The sequence below is a fragment of the Panthera leo genome, chromosome B1 (genome assembly GCF_018350215.1).
Source record: "Panthera leo isolate Ple1 chromosome B1, P.leo_Ple1_pat1.1, whole genome shotgun sequence".
Lineage (NCBI taxonomy): Eukaryota > Metazoa > Chordata > Mammalia > Carnivora > Felidae > Panthera > Panthera leo.
In genome coordinates this window covers 83,618,985-83,639,887 of record NC_056682.1, presented here as the reverse complement: position 1 = coordinate 83,639,887, position 20,903 = coordinate 83,618,985, and the positions used below count along the sequence as shown (strand labels likewise).

The following is a 20,903-nucleotide window of genomic DNA, read 5'->3' as shown; positions in this document are numbered from 1 at the left end:
ATTTGAAAAGAAAAAAAAATATATCCTCTCCATTAATTATCCTCTTTTCTAAAAGATCTTCAATTTATCCTTCTGCTCAATTTAGTGATAGTCTCATCTTGGGGGGTGGGCTGCAGGGGACAAAAACAAAAACAAAAAACCCTTGCCCTACTGCCTTCTCTAGATTTCCTTTAAAGTAAAACTTATTTTGTATTTTTTAAAATGAAATTTACTATTACATTAGCATAGATTTACAGAACAAGAAGCTATCACTTTTATTGAGCTATGTGAAGTTTTCTGACTTTCTTTTTTTTTTTCAACTTTTTTTTTTTTTTTTTTTTTTTTTGGGACAGAGAGAGACAGAGCATGAACGGGGGAGGGGCAGAGAGAGAGGGAGACACAGAATCGGAAACAGGCTCCAGGCTCCGAGCCATCAGCCCAGAGCCTGACGCGGGGCTCGAACTCACGGACCGCGAGATCGTGACCTGGCTGAAGTCGGACGCTTAACCGACTGCGCCACCCAGGCGCCCCTGTTTTCTGACTTTCAAAAAAAATGTATTACTTAATGCCATTTGTTTATTTGATAAATATTTATTAGCATAGTATATACCAAGTACTGCTCAATAATGACCCATCCTAAACCCCAATTGAGGTTAAAGTGCCTCAGCACAGTGAACCCACTATTCCATGGTTCATGGATCTCCAGTTCACATATCACAGAGACAGAATAAAATCCAAGTATGGAAATGGGCCCATATTGTTTAGTTAGCAGGAAACACTTATCTATGAGCACAGCCAGTGTCTTTAATACACACTGAGTCTTAATCATATTAAATTAAGTTAAGGGGCACCTGGGTGGTTCAGTTGGTTAAGCATCTGACTCTTCATTTTGGCTAAGGGGTTCCCCTTTCTCTGCATCCTTGCCAACACCTGTTGTTTCTTGGGTTGTTAATTTTTGCCATTCTGACAGGTATGAGGTGATATCTCATTATGGTTTTGATTTGTATTTCCTTGATGATGAATGATGTTGAGCATCTCTTCATGTGTCTGTTAGCCACCTGAGTGTCTTCTTTGGAAAAATGTCTATTCATGTCCTCTGCCCATTTCTTAACTGGGTTGTTTGATTTTTGGGTAAGGTCATGGGCTCAGGTCATGATCTCACAGTTCATGGGATCAAGCCCCATGTCAGACTCTAAGCTGTCAACATGGAGCCTTCTTGGGATTCTCTGTCTCCCTCTCTCTCTCTGCTCTTCCCCCACTTACACACACATGTGTGTGGGCTCTCTCTTTCCTGTCTCTCAATAATAAATTAATAAACATTTAAAAAAGCAAAATAAGTTTAGATTAAGTATATTATTAATTTTCAGTTTGTGACTATGGATGGAAGGGCAAAAATTCCAAATGTAAGGGAGAGATCATGTTGCTGAAAGTTTCACCACAAGGGCCCAGATACGACACTGACTGGCATGCAGAAAAATGTGGGCAATGGTTCTGAGGGGCCACCTTTTGTTTTAACTGAGGTCCATAATAATGCTTTTCAAATCATGAGTCAAGACTCTAGAGTGGGTTATAAAATCAATTTAGTGGATCATAGCAAGCACTTTTAAAAGAAATTATATGAAAGAGAATAGAAAATAAGGTGCATAGCAAAGTAAGGTGCATAGCACATAAAAAAGTCCTAATTACGTCACATAAATATGTATATTGATATGTATGTACGGGCACTGTGTGTATTACAGTATAAAATATATCTCTTACTCTATATTGTGGTAAAAATAAATATATATTGGGGGGAGTCACTGGTTTGTGTTTTTCAACCCTCATAAATGAATAATCTATATTCTCTGTCTACGCCCTTTTACTTCCCAATCTCAATCTGTTATTTCTGCTTGAACAAACTCACTGAAATTGTTCTTAATAATGTCACTGATGGCCTTCTATCTGTCAGATTGAATGTACTCCATTTCAGATACATTCATAGCTGAATTCTCTGCAGTGCTGAACATTGTTCATATATCTTTCTTAAAACTTATTGGCTTTGGCTTGTGTGATACCATTTTCTATATGATTCTCCTCCTATCCTCCTGATGCTTCCCTCCAGGTTTTGTTTTCTTGTTCCTATCCCTCAGTCTTGCCCTGAAATGCTGGCATTTCTGCAGAACAGAGCATGAGCCTCAGAGATGCCACAACACCAGACTGAACTTTATCTCTGCTACTTAGCACCTCCAATACTACCTCCCTAGCCCTATTTACTAGCATCTCTTACCTGGATTATTGCATTAACCTAATGACTGGTCTCCTCTTCTGTCTATGCTCAAAAAGTGGCCAGAGTACCCTGGTAAAAGGGAAGTCAGACCATCTCATTTCTTTGATCAAAACCACTCACTGGTCCCATGACCTCTTTCAGGTCTTTGCTCAAATAGCATATTCTTAGTGAAGAGCTCCAAGCCTCTCTCCTTTTTTTGTTTAATGTTTATTTATTTTTGAGAAAGAGAGAGATACAGAGTGTGAGTGGGGGAGGGGCAGAGAGAGAAGGAGACACAGAATACAAAGCAGGCTCCAGGCTCTAGGCTATCGGAATAGAGCCCAACGCGAGGCTCAAACTCACAAACCGTGAGATCATGACCTGAGTGGAAGTTATACACTCAACCGACTGAGCCACCCAGGCACCCTCAAGCCTCCGTTCTTAAATAAATAATTTTATTGCCACTACAAGATGCCTTGTCCTCTTTGTCTGCTTTAGTTTCCTCCATAGCCCTTGTATAACATACTATATGATCATTTATTTTGTTTACTATCTGTCTCCTTTTATTAGGATATAAGATCCAAAGGAGCAAGGATTTCTGTCTGTTTTGTAGAATACTGTATCTCCAGGGCACCTGGACAGCTCAGCCAGGTCATGATCTCACAGTTCATAAGACGGATCCCCCACATTGGGCTCTGCACTGACAGCACATAGCCTGCTTGGGATTCTCTCCCTATCTTTGCCCCTCCCCTGCTCATTCTCTTCCTCTCTCTCTCTCAAGATAAATAAATACCTTGAAAAAAAAAAAGAAAAAGAATACTATATTCCCAGCATCCAGAATTGGTGGCTCATATGAGGAGACCAATAATATTTACTTAAATAATGAGTGACTATCATCAATCATGTATTCTTTTTATGATAATAGGCCTCAGAGTACACATAGACTATGTAACTTCCACACTGTACTATGTAGTTCTATGTGTAATATGATTTTTAAGAGGGTTTTTAGCTATTAAGCAAAAAAATAAGAGATATTTATAGAAATCTGAAATTCATAGCCAGATCTTTTAAATTTATTTATTTATTTTTGAGAGAGAGAGAGAGCAGGGAAGGGCAGGGTAAGAGAGAGAGAGAGAGAGAGAGAGAGAGAGAGAGATTGATTGAGAGAGAGAATCTCAAGCAGGCTCTGCACTGTTAGCATAGGGCTGGATCTCACAAACCATGAAATCATGACCTGAGCCGAAATCAAGGAGTGGATGCTTAACCAACTGAGCCACCCAGGCACCCCTGGAGCCAGGTCTTAATCCTATGTTAGCAGTGTTCCTTCCTGATAACCCTATAAGATGCAGGTAACTATATGTTGCTCTGGTTAAACAGATAATACAAATGACCTAGAGATGCTAGGTCATCACACACATAACCACTTCTATTGGCCTAAAGAGTGTGAAAGATAGTTCAATTTCTTTCCTTTATTTTCTTTTCAATAACCCATAATTATGCAAAAGGAGAAAAATAATAAAAAAATTTATTTTTCCCATGAAATATAACTAGACTACAACCTTAATTTTTTTTCATTCACTGCTATTGCTATTTAAAAGATATTTGCTCCTGTAAAAGAACTAAATGAACCATTAAGATTTTCCCTTAATCATAAACACTTTTCCTTTCATAGAGAGACAAAAAGAAAAAGTCAATTTAATCTTCTCTCTGCTCCCCTAATTCATCCCCTTTAATTTTCACAAACTTACAATCCTCTCACTTAGTATTACTATTATTCCCATTGAACAGATGGAGAATTAAGACATGAGACTAGAAAGTCTGTTCAAGGTCATGCAGCATGCAGGTATCAGGTAGAAGAGCTATGGTTTGACTCAAAGACTTAAGGCATGGAAGGGTAGGGGGTTTATGGGACAGAGGACATATCTTGAGAAATGTGATTGATGGTCAGGAGGTAAGAGCAAAAAGAGAAATCCAAGCATGATCCACAGGTGTCTGGCTTAGGTGACTAGGATGGTTCTTCCAGTGACCTATGGGAAGAAGAGGTTCAGAGCACAAGTTTACCAGATCAATTTTGGATATAAGTTTGAGGTACCTGTGGGAATATAATTTTGAAGCTCAGGACTGTGCCCTGGGCTGGAGATACAAGTGTGGAACTCAAAAGCATTTAGACAGAATCCAAAATTATAGATGCCAATAAGTTCACCCAGGAAAATCACACTGCGTTTGTCAACTAGGAAATAGTAAGTTATCTGAGAAAGAAGAGTTTTACCAGAATGAGAGAGTTAATGAAAGATTGTTGTAGTCCAAAGAGCAATGGTTGGTAGGGAAGCAGGGCAGTGAATGTGACCTATTCTTTTGAGAAATGGTTATTTGCAGAGGGGAAGGAAATGATTGAACACTATCTGGAAGTCACAGGAGCTGTTAAAATTTTCTTCAGCTGGTCGTCTCCCTTTTGACACCTTCTAAAAATTGACCTTTCTAGAAACATAACTCTGAAAGTCTCATGTCCTCGGAAAGACTTTGCCAGATATGACTGGCCATCCTCCAACTTCCCAGGAACCCTCCTGAAACAGCCCTCTTTAGGAAACACTCCACATTGTGGCCTCTCCCACACCATCAGGGTTTTGGGATCCTGTTCATTAGGTAAATTAGTCTGTATGGATGAATGTTAATGGTAAAAATATTACTCTTTTTTAAAATGCCTATTTGTTAGTTTGTTTTCCTGTATTTTTTTAAGTTTAAATTCAAGTTAGTTAAAATACATCTTGGCTTTAAGAGCAGAACTCAATGATTCATCATTCACATATAATACCCAGTGCTCATACTGAAAAGTGCCTTCCTTAATGCCCATCACCCATTTAACCCATTCCCCCACCACCTCCCCTCCAGCAACCCTCAGTTTGTTCTCTGTATTTAAGATTCTCTTACGGTTTGCCTCCCTCTCTGTTTTTATTTTATTTTTCCTTCCCTTCCCCTATGTTCATCTGTTGAGTTTCTCAAATTCCACATATGAGTGAAATAATATATTTCTCTGACTGACTTATTTTGCTTAACACAATACCCTCTAGTTCCATTCACATTGTTGCAAATGGCAAGATACACACACACACACACACCCCACATCCTCTTTATCCCTTCATCAGTTGACAGACATTTTTGAGAGAGAGAGAGAGAGAGAGAGAGAGAGAGAGAGAGAGAGAGAAAGAGGTGTAGACAGAGAGGGCAACAGAGGATTTCTGACCCAAAGTGGGCTCTGTGCTGACAGCAGAGAGCCCAATGCAGGGCTCAAACCCATGAACCCTGTGATCAGGACCTGAGCCAAAGTTGAATGTTCAACCGACTGAGCCCAGGCACCCCTGAAAATGTGACTCTTATCAGGTGACTTCTATGTTGAAATAAGTCTTCCTGGGGATCTGTATTTTATTCTAAAGCATGATTTCACAAAGTGTGCTTCATGAAAGCCTAGTACTACTGGATGCAATCAGTATTACCTAAAATATACTAAAGTATAGAAGGTTTCATGGTCCACTAATTTTAGGAAATGCTGGGCTAACCAAAGTTAAAAAAAAGTTTCTTTACTGAAGGATTTTCAGAGACTAATATTCAATGTGCATCATAAAACTACAGGAGAGACACATACAATTCAGCATTTCCCAAAATTACCTGATTTTAGTTTGTTTTTTTTTTTTAAAAAGTTATCACATGGGTCAGAAATTTAGGAAGGTGTCTTCCTACAGGAATAATGCTAATGGTAGTTATTTCAGGCAATGTGACAAATTAATTGGAGATCAAAATCAGCATCACTTCAATTATACCAGCTATCACCCCATTGGAGCAGCCACATTTTCTCAACTTCACCCCACTTTCAGCTCTTTTCTCACATAATGACATTAATTTGGGCAAAATCACTTTTAATGAGAACAGAACTTTCTTTGAAAGTTGAAGTGTTTGCTTTCCCTTTTGATCAACAAAATTCTACGGACTGAATTTTAAAAACTGGGATTGGGTTTGTGGTGTTTTTTATTTCGTGGTGTACACAGTGACTGAGTACAAATGAGATAAAGTTGATAAATAAACTTGTTGATCGTTGATATTATTTCCCTGCTTCTATTTGCTTTTTTTTTTTTCTTTTATAGCTTGCAAGCTCAGTTGTTACAAGGAAAATCAATAAACAAGCTTTCAAGGAAACTTATACCCAGGGAGAATAAAGGCCCGTTTGCCTTGAAGTTATTCTTTTTCTTTTTTAAGGGAGTAATATCCGCTCCACAGCCAGAGTTCACTTTCAAGTCAACAGAAACCCTGTGTGCTTATGAGGACTCTCTGCTGAGAGAACAGAGCCCCCAAGTATTTTCAGAGGGATATCTTTTGTTACCAGGATAACTTTTGTGAATTGAATTGTTCTGAAGTCAGGCAGGATTGAAAAAAAAGGAACCAGTGTGGCCAAGAAAATAAACTATTGTCCACAAGTTGAGGAGATGGAAAAGAATGTAGGTAAGGCTACAAAAGACAGCCTTTTCATGTGAATGTAAATGAAACATAATTTTATTAATGGCACAGAGACTCTCTGCCCTCTCCTGGAACTTATACCTAGGAAATAGAGACCAGATCCTTTAGAGTTCTGTTCTTTGTCAAAGTATTTTTGCCATCGCATGACAGTATTTAAAGGAGTTGACCTTGGACCACATGTGTGAGTTGCAAATCTGAGCAGCAGCATTCAAAAAAACGTAGTAAGATGATAGAAATATTCTATAACTTTGCAATGCTCAGTATGTTAGCCAGTAGTTACATATAAATATTGAATGCTTGAAATGTGGTTAGTGTAGATAAAGAACTAAATTACCAATATTATTTAATTTTAATTAATTCAAATTTAAGTAATTGCATGTGCCTAGTGGCCACCATGTTAGCATAACACTGGAGAATGAGAGCTGAATTCAGATTCTCAGCCTTTTTATAAGCACATAGAGTAACATGGATATCCCCAACTCATGTTCCCTGGTCATTTCCTTCCAAGCAAAATTACATCACAAAGCCAATGGCAAGAGTCAACAACAACAACAAAAAAACGTCCACATCTACTTGGCAAATCAGTACATTTAAATAAAGGCATGGGTAAAAGTAGAATGGTAGTCATTGTGTAGGAAGAGGGTCTGAGACGTGTTTTAGTAAGAAAAGAGAGTCCTTGAAAAAGTATATACACCCCTATGTTCATCGCACCATTATTAACAATAGCCCAGTTATGGAAACAACTTAAATGCCCATCAACCTATGAATCGATAAAAACTGTGGCATACATATTGACATTGAAATATTACTCAGCCATAAAAAAGAGGATGACATCTTGCCATTTGCAACAACATAGATGGACTTTGAGGGTATTGTGCTAAGTGCAATAAGTCAGAGAGAGAAAGACAAATACTGCATGATCTCACTTATATGTGGAATATTTTTAAAAAATGAGCTCATAGATGCAGAGAACAATTTGGTGGTTGCCAGAGGCAGGGGTGAGAGTGGGTGAAATGGGTAAAGGGGATCAAAAGGTACAAACTTCCAGGTATAAAATAAATAAGTCACAAGAGCATAATGTACAGCATAGTGACTATAATTAATAATACTGTATTGCATACTTGAAAGTTGCAAAGAGTAAATCTTAAAAGTTCTCAGGACACACACACACACACACACACACACACACAAATTCTGTAACTATGTGTTGGTGACAGATGTTAATTAGACTTGTGGTGATCATTATCCAATAGATAAAAATATCAAGCCATTACTTGAAACTAATATAATGTTGTATGTCAATTATACCTCAATAAAAAAGAAAAGAAAAAGAAAAGAGAGTCCTGAGAAAGAGCTACTGGATAAGAATGTAGTGTTAGTGTTGCAGTTATCTATTTGCTGCCTAACAAATTTCCCCACAATTTAGTGACTTAAATCAATGACATTTGTTTTGCTCATGAATTTGCAACTTGGGCAGGGCTCATGGGAAGATAGTGCATCTCTGTTCTGGCCATCATCACCTGAATTGCCCCAAGGCTGGGAACAGGGATCACCTGAAGGCTTGTCCCCACACCTGGCTAGAAATAATGCTGACTATTGGCTATAAAACTATCAGCCAGAACACATTAAAAATGGATACTCCATGAGGCCTGGACTTTTTTCACAACATGGTGACTTGATTCCAAAGGCAAGTGTCCAGAAAGAGAGTTCTTTACCCTCTTTATGACCCAGCTCTGGAAGTCCCATAGCATCACTTCTGCAGTACTCTGCTCATCAGAGAAGACACAAAACCCATCAGGTTCAGGGGAAGGGAAAATAGTGTTCACCTTTTGATAAGGAATGCCAAGGAGGTTATGGGAAAGCACATGAGACTAGATATATTGCTGTAGCCATTTTTTGCAAAATACTGTTTTGCTTAACTATTTTACAGTTTAGTTAAATAGTTTAGGCTTCAAGTAATAGAAGCCTTAGTCAAACTAGGCTAACAAAAAAAGAAATTTATTATTTTAACAAACTGTTAAGCTTAAAGTCTCAAGTGTATCTGCATCCAGTGGCTCAAATGATACAATTCATCTTTCTCATGCATACTAATCATTCTGTGTTTCTCTCTTGTCTCTTTTCTCTCTGTCTCTCTCTCTCTTTTCAACTGCCCCAGCAACTTCTACAAATGGCAGAACAAAAGATTACTGGCAATGCTAAGTCAACATCCTGACAGGAAATTTTTTCTTGGACACCAAGTCTCATAGAAGGACTGTGATTAATTTGTTTATATACACCATGCCTGGCCGTTGTCCAATCCTGGGTCCTGGAAAATGAAGTCCCATTACAGGCCAGGTAAAGTTCACAAGTTGACACTACCAGCAATTATTTAATCTCACTGAATTTGGGTTTTCACACATGTAGACAGGAGGTTCTGATTGATTGATGGCAAAACTCACTCCCGTTCTCCCCTCTCCTCTATCTGACCAATTGCAATGTGATTTTGTAGCTTCTTTCATCCAATGATGTAGTCTATTTCCCTGGATCCTAGGCTAACCTTGAGATTTAGTTTTGGCCAATAGAATGTGACCAAAGTAACTTTGTGCCAATATTGAGCATAGGCCTGAAGATCCCTTAGGCATTTCTGCTCTTTTTCTCTCAGATCCCCAACACTACCATGAAAACAAGCTCAGTTTAGACTGTTGAAGGAAGAAAGATTGAGTAGAGCAAAGCTGAGTCAGCCCAGTTCTCCCAGCCAAACTCAAAGACACATAAGACAGCTCAGCCTAGATCAGCAAAACCAATCCACAGCTGACTTTTCAGCTGTCTGAAGATACATGAGCAAACCCAGCTAAAACCACCCAATCTGCAGACTGTGCCCTTGAGTTTTTCTCCTTGTGTGTTTGTTCCACAGTGTTACTATGACAAATATGAAACCATGATGCCAGCAACCCCTAAATCTTAGAGCTGTGTTTAGAACAGTGCCTGACATCAAATAAGTAGTCAATAAATATTTGCTATTATTATTATCCATAAATGCCAGTACCACATAGAATATGAGTGGGCTTCCTAAAGAAAAAAAAAGGGTTTCCCAAACTAAACTCCAAAAACAAACAAAATTTAAAAAATGAGATACCTGCCACATGTTTCATGTGCTCTAACAAAGAAAGAATATTGACCTATTAAATTTTTAATAATTTTAATAAATCTATAAGAAAAAGTAAGCATATAATGGGAAACACTTCACTTATTGTCAGTGCAGTAAAAGTAGATGATTTGCAAAGCCTTTCACATATCCTGTATAAATTTCTAATATCTGATGTATGCCTAGCTATCACACCACCAATTAGATCAAATATCAAACTTCTTCCTTGCAAAATAGACAGTAACATTTTCATTATATTATTAATTGCTGTTGTTAACAATATTTATATCAGGCCAAAAATAAGGACAAGAGTAATTTTCTCTCTCCTAGTGTTTTTCAGACAGAATAATTCTATGTCTGATACTATTTTGAATGGTGGACTTTAAAAAGATAAATACATTAGCTCCAAGAGAACATTATACCTTACTTTTACAAAAACTAGAGACACACATGACTCTGAGCCTCACCCTTCTGTGTGAGTTGTGTGTATTGTGGGGGAAGAGGCTGTTCTCTCATAGCGACCCTTCTCGGTCTGCTCTTTCAGGTAAGTCACTCATCCAGTTACATAACTTCAGTAAAACTCTGTCACAGTTTCATTTCAGCTTGTAAATTCTCTTGTGAACTCAATTCTATATTTCCATTTCTATTTGACTTTTGTACTCAGATGTTCTGCCATTTCCTTTCTCAATAGGTCTTAATGTGAATCACTGCCTCCCTGTCCTATGTCCACAAAATACATGTATGTTAAGTGATAACTCAATGTAAATAAGGATCCTAGTTCTGTTCCTTACACATAACAAAAACAGAATAAGTAGTAATTATCACTAATTTTGTCATTACTTTTATTTTCTAATTTTGCCTTCACAATATCCCTAGGTGTGGCTATGGCAAGTATTATTATCTTATCTGTTAATTATGAGTATAATATACCAAGAGGATAAGATGCATAGGTCACCAAATATGAAAGTACAAGTAGGGTGGCAGGTAGAGTTGCAAACGCATATCAGTAAGATTAATAATGACTGCATGAAGGACAGTAAGTTTGAGAATAAATCTAATGAAAGTGAATTTTCAGATTCATTTAACAGAATTAACAGTACTTAATATATATTAAGCACTTACTATGTGACAATAGCTATTGTGAGTCAAAAGTAATATCTTAGGTTCCTGGGTGGCTCAGTCGGTTGAGCAAATGACTCAGTTTCAGTTCAGGTCATGAGCTCACAGTTCATGGGATGGAGCCCCACATCGGGTTCTGTGCTGACAGTGTGGAGCCTGCTTGGAATACTCTCTCTCCTCTCTCTCTCTTCTCCTCCACCCCCAAATAAATGAATAAATCATTTAAAAAGTAATATCTTAATATTAGCATTGACTCAATTATTTAAGCATTTTTTCATGGTTTTGTAGAAGAAACCAATATGAGACTCTATGGGTTAAATAGCTTGCATTCAGTCTAGTACCAATAAGCTAATAAATCACCAATAGGGAATTTGAAAATAGATCATCTCGTTCCCACAAGTGTCCCTATTACACTTTTCTCTCTCTGAAGTGAAAAATGAAAAGAGAGATACGTAATGGTAAATGAAAAGTCATCAAGGTAGAAATATGTAAATCATACACAGGTGGGTCGATCATTGTGCATGGGCTATGAGGTAACAGCTGGGTGAAGAATCAGGTGGAAATGAGGTTGGGAAGGTTTGGGATGCAGAATCGGAAAAAATGACCCTTGATTTTCAGGTTGAGGTGCTTGAATTTCTGGAACAGCCTGAAGGGAAACTGACCCTCTCTATACTTTAACTTAATCTATGTCAATGGATGGAAAAATGAATATGTTGAGGAAAAATGCACTGGTACAAATGGAAATAGGAGTTCATTTCTTGATGGAGAGCTATTTAGAGTTTATTTAGCATTGGCAGCATTTCTATTCAAAATACTTCCTGAACATCTGTGTCATTTAATATTTGTAAAAGATAAAGAAAGAGACAGATTTCAGACAAATGCTCTGGTCACATCTCATCCCTAACCTCTTCTAGAAGGTTAAGTGCTGGAAGCAGAGGATGAACTGCTGTATATCAAGACAGTGATGTGCTTCAAATGTTGAAAGGGCCTTAACTGAACATCTGGCTAATAATGTGCCTTCCATTTATTAACTGCACTTACTCATTGCACCTGCTCCACGTGAGGAATGTACATGGGTCAAGTAACTGCAGCATGATTTAAAATGTTTGCCTTACCACCTACAAACATAATTAAAGGATAACAACTGCAATCTTGGGGGGAAATGTTGGTAAGTCCCTTTTACTAGTGGTTCTACAACAGAAATGCAAAAAAATAAGAAATTTACTGATAATCTGATGAAATCAAACCAATAATTCTCAAATGTAACAACTTCAGTATGAAAGGAATTACTTTTTTAGTTTATGTACTAGTTGAGTTAGCCCCTACCTCACTACACCAACTAAATCCATTTTTAAAACTCTTAAAAGTGATGAGAGTGTAACATTAACATTAGTATCTTCCTTGGTAGAGCCGGTTTTAGGAAAGGAAATATTTTCATAATTCTCATTTCCAGCTTTTCCTAAGACATATATTTTTAAATTCACTGAAAGTAGTACTTTTCCAAGGGAGAAACATGGGAGTAATACTACCTTTTTCAAGATTATTTAAAAATCTGTTTGGTACTTGATCAACTAATAATCACCCGAGTTCTAATTCATGACTGAAATCCAACAGATTAGTCTGAATCATTCTGCTAATGTGATTCTGATTTGATCATATATTAATTGCATTATTTACAATAATGGCCAGGGACACCTGGGTGGCTCAGTCGGTTGAGCGACCAACTTCAGTTCAGGTCATGATCTCACAGTTTCTGGGTTCCAGCCCCATGTCGGGCTCTGTGCTGACAGCTCTGAGCCTGGAGCCTGCTTCAGATTCTGTGTCTCCCTCTCTCCCTGCCCCTCCCCTGCTCATACTCTCTCTCTGTCTCTTTCTCTGTCTCAAAAATAAACTTTAAAAACTTTAAAAAAATAAATTAATTAAAAAAATAAAATAATGGCCAACATTGGCCAATACTATAATTTTCCTTTTTAAAATTTTTTGTAATATTTCTTTTTTGAGAGAGAGTGGGAGAGGGACAGACAGAGAGGGAGACAGAGATCTGAAGCGGGCTCTTCACTGACAGCAGAGAATCCAATGCAGGGCTCAAACCCATACACCATGAGATCATGACCCAAGCCAAAGGCAGATGCTTAACCGACTGAGCCACCCAGGCATTCCCTATAATTTTCTTATTAATTTCTGGAAAAAAAATTGAGATCATTTTACCTGCTGTGTTAAGGACTAAACAATTATATGTATTATAATTCATGGAAAATACATATTTTTTTCATATTTCTAAGTTTTCCTTGTCTACTGGTGAGCAAACACCTATAATACTCTTTGGCATCTATCAAAGCATTCTGAGTATCTTATAACAACAGAGCACAGCTCCAAGAAAGGTTAGACATTGCTAAATAAATAGCACACAGATGTGGATGCTAAAAAATTAATACCACACAATTTTCTGATGGGCTGGAGGATCAAAATGCTTCCACAAAAACAGAATGAAATAAACCCAAGCACAAATACTCATGTAATCGTGACATAAATGAATCATAAAGCACTGAAACAGAAGTTTAGAGATCGGCATCTAGTACAACTTCTGACAAATTACTCAGCTCCACACATAGTTCTTATGTCATCTCATTGGTAGAGATAATATTGGAAGTAAAAGTAACTTGTTACATGTGAACAGAAACAAGTTTAAAAAATAATTTCAAAATATTTTATGATGTTTGTAATCCTTCTCATAACTCAAAAAACTACCTCTTACATTTTCAAAATAGGTACTTATTATTCTCAGATAAGATGTTCTAATAAAGTACCAATTTGTTGTCATTATGAGTTAAGGCCACGGGAACCCTAGGAGGTTGCTGCTGACATCTAGTGGCATAATTTTTTAAATGCCAAATTCATTAAAAATATATAACTAGGGAGAGAAAGGGACAAACATACATACATATGCACTTGAAAACTCTAGTGGATACCCCATGTCATAAATTATTTGCCTCTGCCCACACTACTGTGCTTCCAATTATTTGCTCCCCTTCCAAAGTAATGTTAGTACTGTAAATCCAAAGAAATGAGAACTAACATATACGCTGAAGCCTAAAAGAACCAATTCCCTTGAAGTCCTTAGTCCTCTACTGGGAATTGCCAAGTCCCAGACAGCCCCAGTTCCTAAAGACCCTGTTCCAACCCCAATAGTCACAATTTCATCTCAACTTCCCAAATAACCATAGCCCTCCCCAACTCCACACCTAGTACTTGAGTGCTTTCAAGATGCTACCCTAAAGAGACTACTGTAGAGCTGGGAATATGTTATTTCAGGCTGCATATCCACAAACATACACACATATTCAAAAGGGTCATATACTTCCTAGGCATGAGGTTCAACAATTATTGCAAACTTAAAAATAGCTTTCAGGGCAGCTTTAATGGCTTCCAACAATCTACATGAATGATGGTGAAAAGAAGAACACAGAAGAAACTGAACTTAGGAAAAATGATGAGGAGCATAGAGTATGCTTCTATACACATGTAAAAGGATTTATTTTGTAGTGTATGCATGTATGTATGTATGTAAGGTGCGCGCATATGTGTGTGCATGTGTGTGTGTGTGTGTGTGTGTGTGTGTGTGTGTGTGTGGAAAGAGATACACTCTCAAGTTCTGCACATACCTCACTCTAGCTAGAACACTTATGAATATAGTAGGTAAACACTGACTTAATGAATGAACAAATAAATGAATAAGGTGACAAATTATAATATAACTTTTTTTCCCTACTGGTTCTAATGTGAGATATGCAGTAGGTAGTGTCCTTAAAAGGCAGGATTTTGCTCTTAGGGAATAAACGCTTTAGTTGAGTAGCTCAGGTTAGAATTTTCTTCAATGACATGTGTAAAGTGTCAAAAACAATGGGTGATAGAACTGGGCAATCTTCTGTTGGTGAAGAGAGTGTGTTTCAATAGTCAAAAATTATTTGTTTTACAAATTAATGTATTTGAATTTCGATTTTACTCTCATTGCGAAGATGTGATAAAGGGAGAGTGGGTTCTCAATTAATTAATTAATTAATTCTAATTAATACAAGACATAGCTAAATTATAAACCTCATAGTACAGAGAAATATTTTAGCCTTTAAACATTCCTTTAGTGGAAACCATGGAAATGCAAGGAGCTCATTACTTCACTCAAAAGTGGGAGTAACATTGGATGGCAGAAGAATCTTCTTTTTTTGTTGTTTTTTTCTTCTTCAAAATCATATTAAAGAAAAGAAACCCCATGTCTGTGTATCTAGATGACTTTACTAAGAGAATATGGGTTAAGGGAGAGATATCATTGTAGTATTATGAGGAATTCAAGAGGCATCTTAAAGAGAAGTTTTAAGGTTATGTAGGCTTGGGAATACGGGAGAAAGATTGGGCATTCAGAGTGGAGTATTTATTCAAGAATAAAGAAAGACAATAATGTTTAAAGTATGTAGTGGAGTAAGAGAGAAACAAAGTAAGAAATAAAGACAGGGAATTGATGGAAGAACTTGAATATTATTTGCAGGAGTTGATTCTAGACAGTGCTATGGCTTGTAGTCTTGGGAGTTTTTAAATAGCTCTTAAAAGATGGAGTATCCCCCAGAATCTAATCCTAAGAAGAGTAAAAAATAACAAGAACTTTTCAAATGACAAAAACTATAAAAGCCAAAAAATTCTTTAGAATTTTCATAATAGCTCTTTTTCATGCAAATCCTCTTTAAGAATTACTTTTTAATCACTTCTGTATGAAAATGCTCAGTGATTTGTTCTGTGACTTGCACTTTAAGTACCCTTTGGGAGCATACTTTGCCTGTTGTAATAGTTATATTTCTGTAAAGCAATACGTCTTTCACATATTGAACCTAAATCAGGTAATGTGACAATGGCATCACACCTTTTATCACATGCCATAGAAGTATTTCTAACTCTCGTTTAAATTCATGGTCATTAACTTATTAGTCAACCTGTGAGTTTTGATGATTTACTTTTCATTGTTATTTCAGGATAGGTATATGATAAATAATATAAAATATAAGTAATATAGTAAACTCAAAATATCGGAAGATTTTCATTCTTTTAAACCTCAACATATATTACATCTATGTTTTCTACAGCCTGTTGAAATAAACCACAATGAAACACATCACTAAACAATTTATTTACAACTCATTTGTTAGTGTTCTTGAACATAACACTATACATTAGCCTTATGACGTAATTTATTTTCCATTCTTAAAAGTGTGTGTATACTAAGCTTAGAGGTCAACCTAGATTACATCAACAAAGTGCTGAATCTTATTTAAAAAATGTTCTTTATCTATTTGGTAGGGAGAGGGGATTCATGTGGGAAAAGTCACAGAGAGAGGGAAAGAGAGAGAATCTTAAGTAGGCTCTGCCCAGTCAGTGCAGAGCCCACCACAGGGCTCAATCTCACCAACTGCAAGATCATGATCTGAGCCAAAATCAAGAGTCAGACACTTAACCAACTGAGCCACCTAGAACCCCCCAAAATGCTGAGTCCTTAATATCTTATTACAAATTCTACAAAAAAAGTTAAATACAATGAAATAAAACTTAACATTCCTACATAATGAAAATAAATTACAGACATGAAATTTTCTTTATGACATTCAACCTATTTCTAGGACATATAAACATACGTAAAAATGGAACAGAATAGGAATCTTTATTTTTGTACATAACCTTACTAGAGGTATGTATAAGGATATTTTGACTTGGCTAGTTGAAGTAGCATCTCTCTTTGAATGACAAAATTCATAATATTGTGACTAAAATACCCCTTTTAAAAGGGTCAAATGCAGAACTTTCAAGTATGTGCACACACAAAAGTGTCTGCTATTTCAACAGCTTGCTCTCTGAGCTTCATTGCCAGAGTTAATCCTACTCAAAATGACAGTGTTAGTTGTCATGTGCAACTAAGAAAAGCTGAATGGTCCCATTTGTCTAAAAATAACACCTTCACTAGTATGTCTTAAACTTCCACCATTAAAACTTCCAAATGCATTCTAGAAGGCCAGCATTACCCTGATACCAAAACCAGATAAAAACTCCACTGAAAAAGAGAACTACAGGCCAATATCTCTGATGAACATGTATACAAAAACTCTCAATAAGACTAGCAAATCGAATCCAACAATACATTAAACATTGAAATTTCAATGTCCATATCCCATTGTGAGATAATAGAGCATCAATAATTAGCACTCTTTGTCTTATTAACAGGAATTATTTTTATAAGATTGCAAACACCCCTATGTCAATGAATCCAAAGGTCTAACTTAGAGAAATAATGACATGAGCACCATTTCTCCCACCCAAGTTACTCATCGCACACCCACTCCCAACCTGAACACAAATGCACACATGCTAGAGCATAAACTCTTTGGAAATTTTGTCAGACCAAAGCACTTGGACTCTAGCCATATATAGGACTGTTCCTTTATTTTCACTTTTGAGAAGCAAATTTTGTTAGTCTGCATACATAATTCTGGAAATTCTACCATGTTAATGGAAATCTCTCTCCTTCCACCCTAACTTCTTTTTTTTTTTTTACTACATTCAGTTCAAAATGAGTTTGTCCATCTCTTAAATAAAACAAAAAGGCTAATAAAATGGAATATTAGCATATACAGAGCTCTGAAAAAAGAAAAACATCACAAGAACGCATCCTGGATAGTCTGTGTTCCTTTCATCCTTTATTTTCACTCTAAAGATCATAGATCCTTGAACTTCTTCATTGACTTCATCTCATTTAGTGTGTTTCTTTTTCTCTCTTTACTGTGTTATCCATCAATTTCCCCTAAACAAGCATTTTTCTACGACTTATACCCCTAGCCCCTTACGCCTATATATCATATAGCTCAGCTTCACCATCTTCCACATATTCTTGAGGCAGTTCTCATTATGTTTGTCTTTGGGGAGTCATAGTTAATAGCTCTATTAAGGCAACCCTCAACTGATGACATTAACCGTTTTTAGATATTTTATAGTTTGAATTAACAGTTTAATATAGATAAAATTTGAAAAGAGTGCCTACAATTCAAAGTCCCCTTTAGGGGAGAAAAGTTGCTTCCTTAAAGGGTTTTTACTTCCTTTGAAGAATCAACTGAAAGCCAGAAATAAGTAGAAACACCCCAATTTTCAATCCAACCTATTTTTGTTCAACTGCAAATTATTTTTTTCTTCTTTTTTTTTTAATATATGAAATTTATTGTCAAATTGGTTTCCATACAACACCCACTGCTCATCCCAAAAGGTGCCCTCCTCAATACCCATCGCCCACCCTCCCCTCCCTCCCACCCCCCATCAACCCTCAGTTTGTTCTCAGTTTTTAACAGTCTCTTATGCTTTGGCTCTCTACCACTCTAACCTCTTTTTTTTTTTTTCCTTCCCCTCCCCCATGGGTTTCTGTTAAGTTTCTCAGGATCCACATAAGAGTGAAACCATATGGTATCTGTCTTTCTCTGTATGGCTTATTTCACTTAGCATCACACTCTCCAGTTCCATCCACGTTGCTACAAAAGGCCATATTTCATTCTAAAGTTCAGAAATAAGTTTTCTGCTAAGGTCCATTAAATTTAAATGCTACCTTTGTTTCAGCACTCATTTGTTTAGGAATTCAAAGAGTTGTCAAAAATAAAACCCAGTTAGTTCCAATTAGCATGCAGCCTAATATACATTTCAATCATTCTATTATTTGTTTTCATATACATACAGTGACATCCTATCCTCACAGATAAATGAGTAGATAGTATTGAGAGATGGGTCTAGTTCCCCATCACAATTCCAACCTTTCAGAAGCATTTCTAGAAAAAAACTACTTTGAGATAGCAGCTCTATTCATGAAACATATACGCACTGTATATCTGTGTCTATATTCACACTTTGTTTACATGTACATGTCATTAGAATATTTGCATGAGCATTCATATTCTTAGTCCAACATATGTAAATAAATCACACAGTAATTTGAAAAATTTAACAACTAAATAGGCAATCTGTTAAACATAATCAGGCATGCTATTCAGCAACTGTATGATATAATTCAATCTTCCAAAGAAAATATGTTTTGCGCAAGGGTACCTTTTTTAAAAACCTGATGAAATTTTCTAGGAATTTGTACCCACATTTTTGCAGATTCAAAAAATATGTAAAGCCATCTCACTAATGCTTAAATAAAAGGAAAATCTCATCACCGTAACCTGATAAATAATCTAATTCTCTTATTGTCTACCATTTGTAAACATGATACACTAATTGGAGCTATTTCCAAAGAGAATGCAATCTTCTAGTCAAGATCCTATTCACATATTAACATAAATGAAAGAAAAATGTCACAAAATTAACCATTATCTATAATGTTTTGATAAGCTAATATATACTTTAAAATTTATTCACTTCACAAATACGGTGATCATCATAAATTGTTTCCTATACTTTTCAGGTGATGATTTAATTTTTTGAAGGTTTATTCAATAGCTGAAACCATTAATCAAAGAAAGCCAATTATTTTAATGTATCAAAGTTAAAAAGACTAAAAAATTTATCAATTCAAAATAAGCATTACCTTGATCTGATTTTTCATAAAAGACAGCAGATTGCTTGCCAGGTAACACCATTTCCTTGGGTTCTGTGGGCAAAGAGAAAAAAGATTAATAAAAACAGCCTTTCTTTTTTACTCTTTAAATACTTCTTGAGGGAGATTCATTAGTAATAAAGGTCAGAGAGGAAAATCATTTAACAAAATACTCAGCTCCATTCAGCAGCTGCCTTGGGAACCACTTGGCTATAAATGCCAAATAATTTCCCCAAAGGTCCCCTCTCTCCTGGAGCTGAGAACATGGGTGACTGTGGCAGATACTAAGCCGTGTTTTCTTTGCTTCTCTCCCTTCTCACATGGGAACAAAACTAGCACTTTGAGCAACAAAAAGCTTTAGCTTCTGCCATTTCAAAAGATAAGATGGAAGCCATGTTGGGACAGAACATTTACTTGGAATACAACTGACTGAAATGAATTGGCAATTATCTAAACTTACTTTTCTCCCTCCTGCAGTGAGTATGGGTTTTAAAATATTCATGAAAGCTTGGGTGTCTTCCTATTCTGTCTTTCCACAAAAGTGATAACATGAGATATTATGGGATGCCTCTGTAAATAATTGCAGATTACCCTGCTCATATGATGCAATTTTAGAGTTTTTCTATGCAGCAACAAGGAGGAATGCACTTTATAAAAGTCAAAAGTATGAAAATATATCTTATTCCCTCTCTTAGCATATAACAATCTTGATGAGTATCCCATAAGAGATTTTATTGCATCATTATCTGAATGTTCAGATTGGAGGATAAATTCAAGTCTGAGCAATAGCTTTCCAGAAAGGAATGTAACATATCTAGGTAAGAATTTTAAATTCATCCCTTAAGAAAGTTATTTGAATGAATGTCAACAGTTAAAAGCATCATTGATTAATTGACTATAACAGTCATTATAAGAATAGCCATATAACTGCAATCACTACATCTTACAAGCTATGTGAATTTGGGCAAGTAAATTAAACTGTAAACCTTCACTTTTCATCTGTATCAGAATAATAATTTTTCCTACTCCACAGAGCTGATAAATAAATGAAATAAAAATATATAAAGGATATAGAACTAATGAATGTTAGCTGATATAGTTTTCAATATCATTATTATTATTTTCATTGTTCCCTTTTTTAAAAAAATCTTGCTACTCCATTAAAAATCACTGCCTCTGAGCCATGTGGTGGAATGATTAAAATAATATCACACTGGACACCACCTAATTTGCAGATTTGTTAATGATGACAAAAATAAATAAATAAAGTCATTTTAGGTCTTTGGGCAGGTAGGGAAAAAAGATTTTTCAGGAAGATC

General features: G+C 36.2%; 1 protein-coding gene across 1 annotated transcript in view; it reads right to left on the bottom strand.

Annotated features, from left to right (window-relative positions):
• Positions 1-20,903, bottom strand: part of INPP4B (inositol polyphosphate-4-phosphatase type II B) — a 759,315-nt gene that overhangs the window by 612,092 nt on the left and 126,320 nt on the right. Inside the window, exon 2 of the mRNA XM_042935411.1 lies at positions 19,576-19,638. The gene's annotated coding sequence lies outside the window, so the exon portion shown is untranslated. The remainder of the gene's footprint in view (positions 1-19,575; positions 19,639-20,903) is intronic.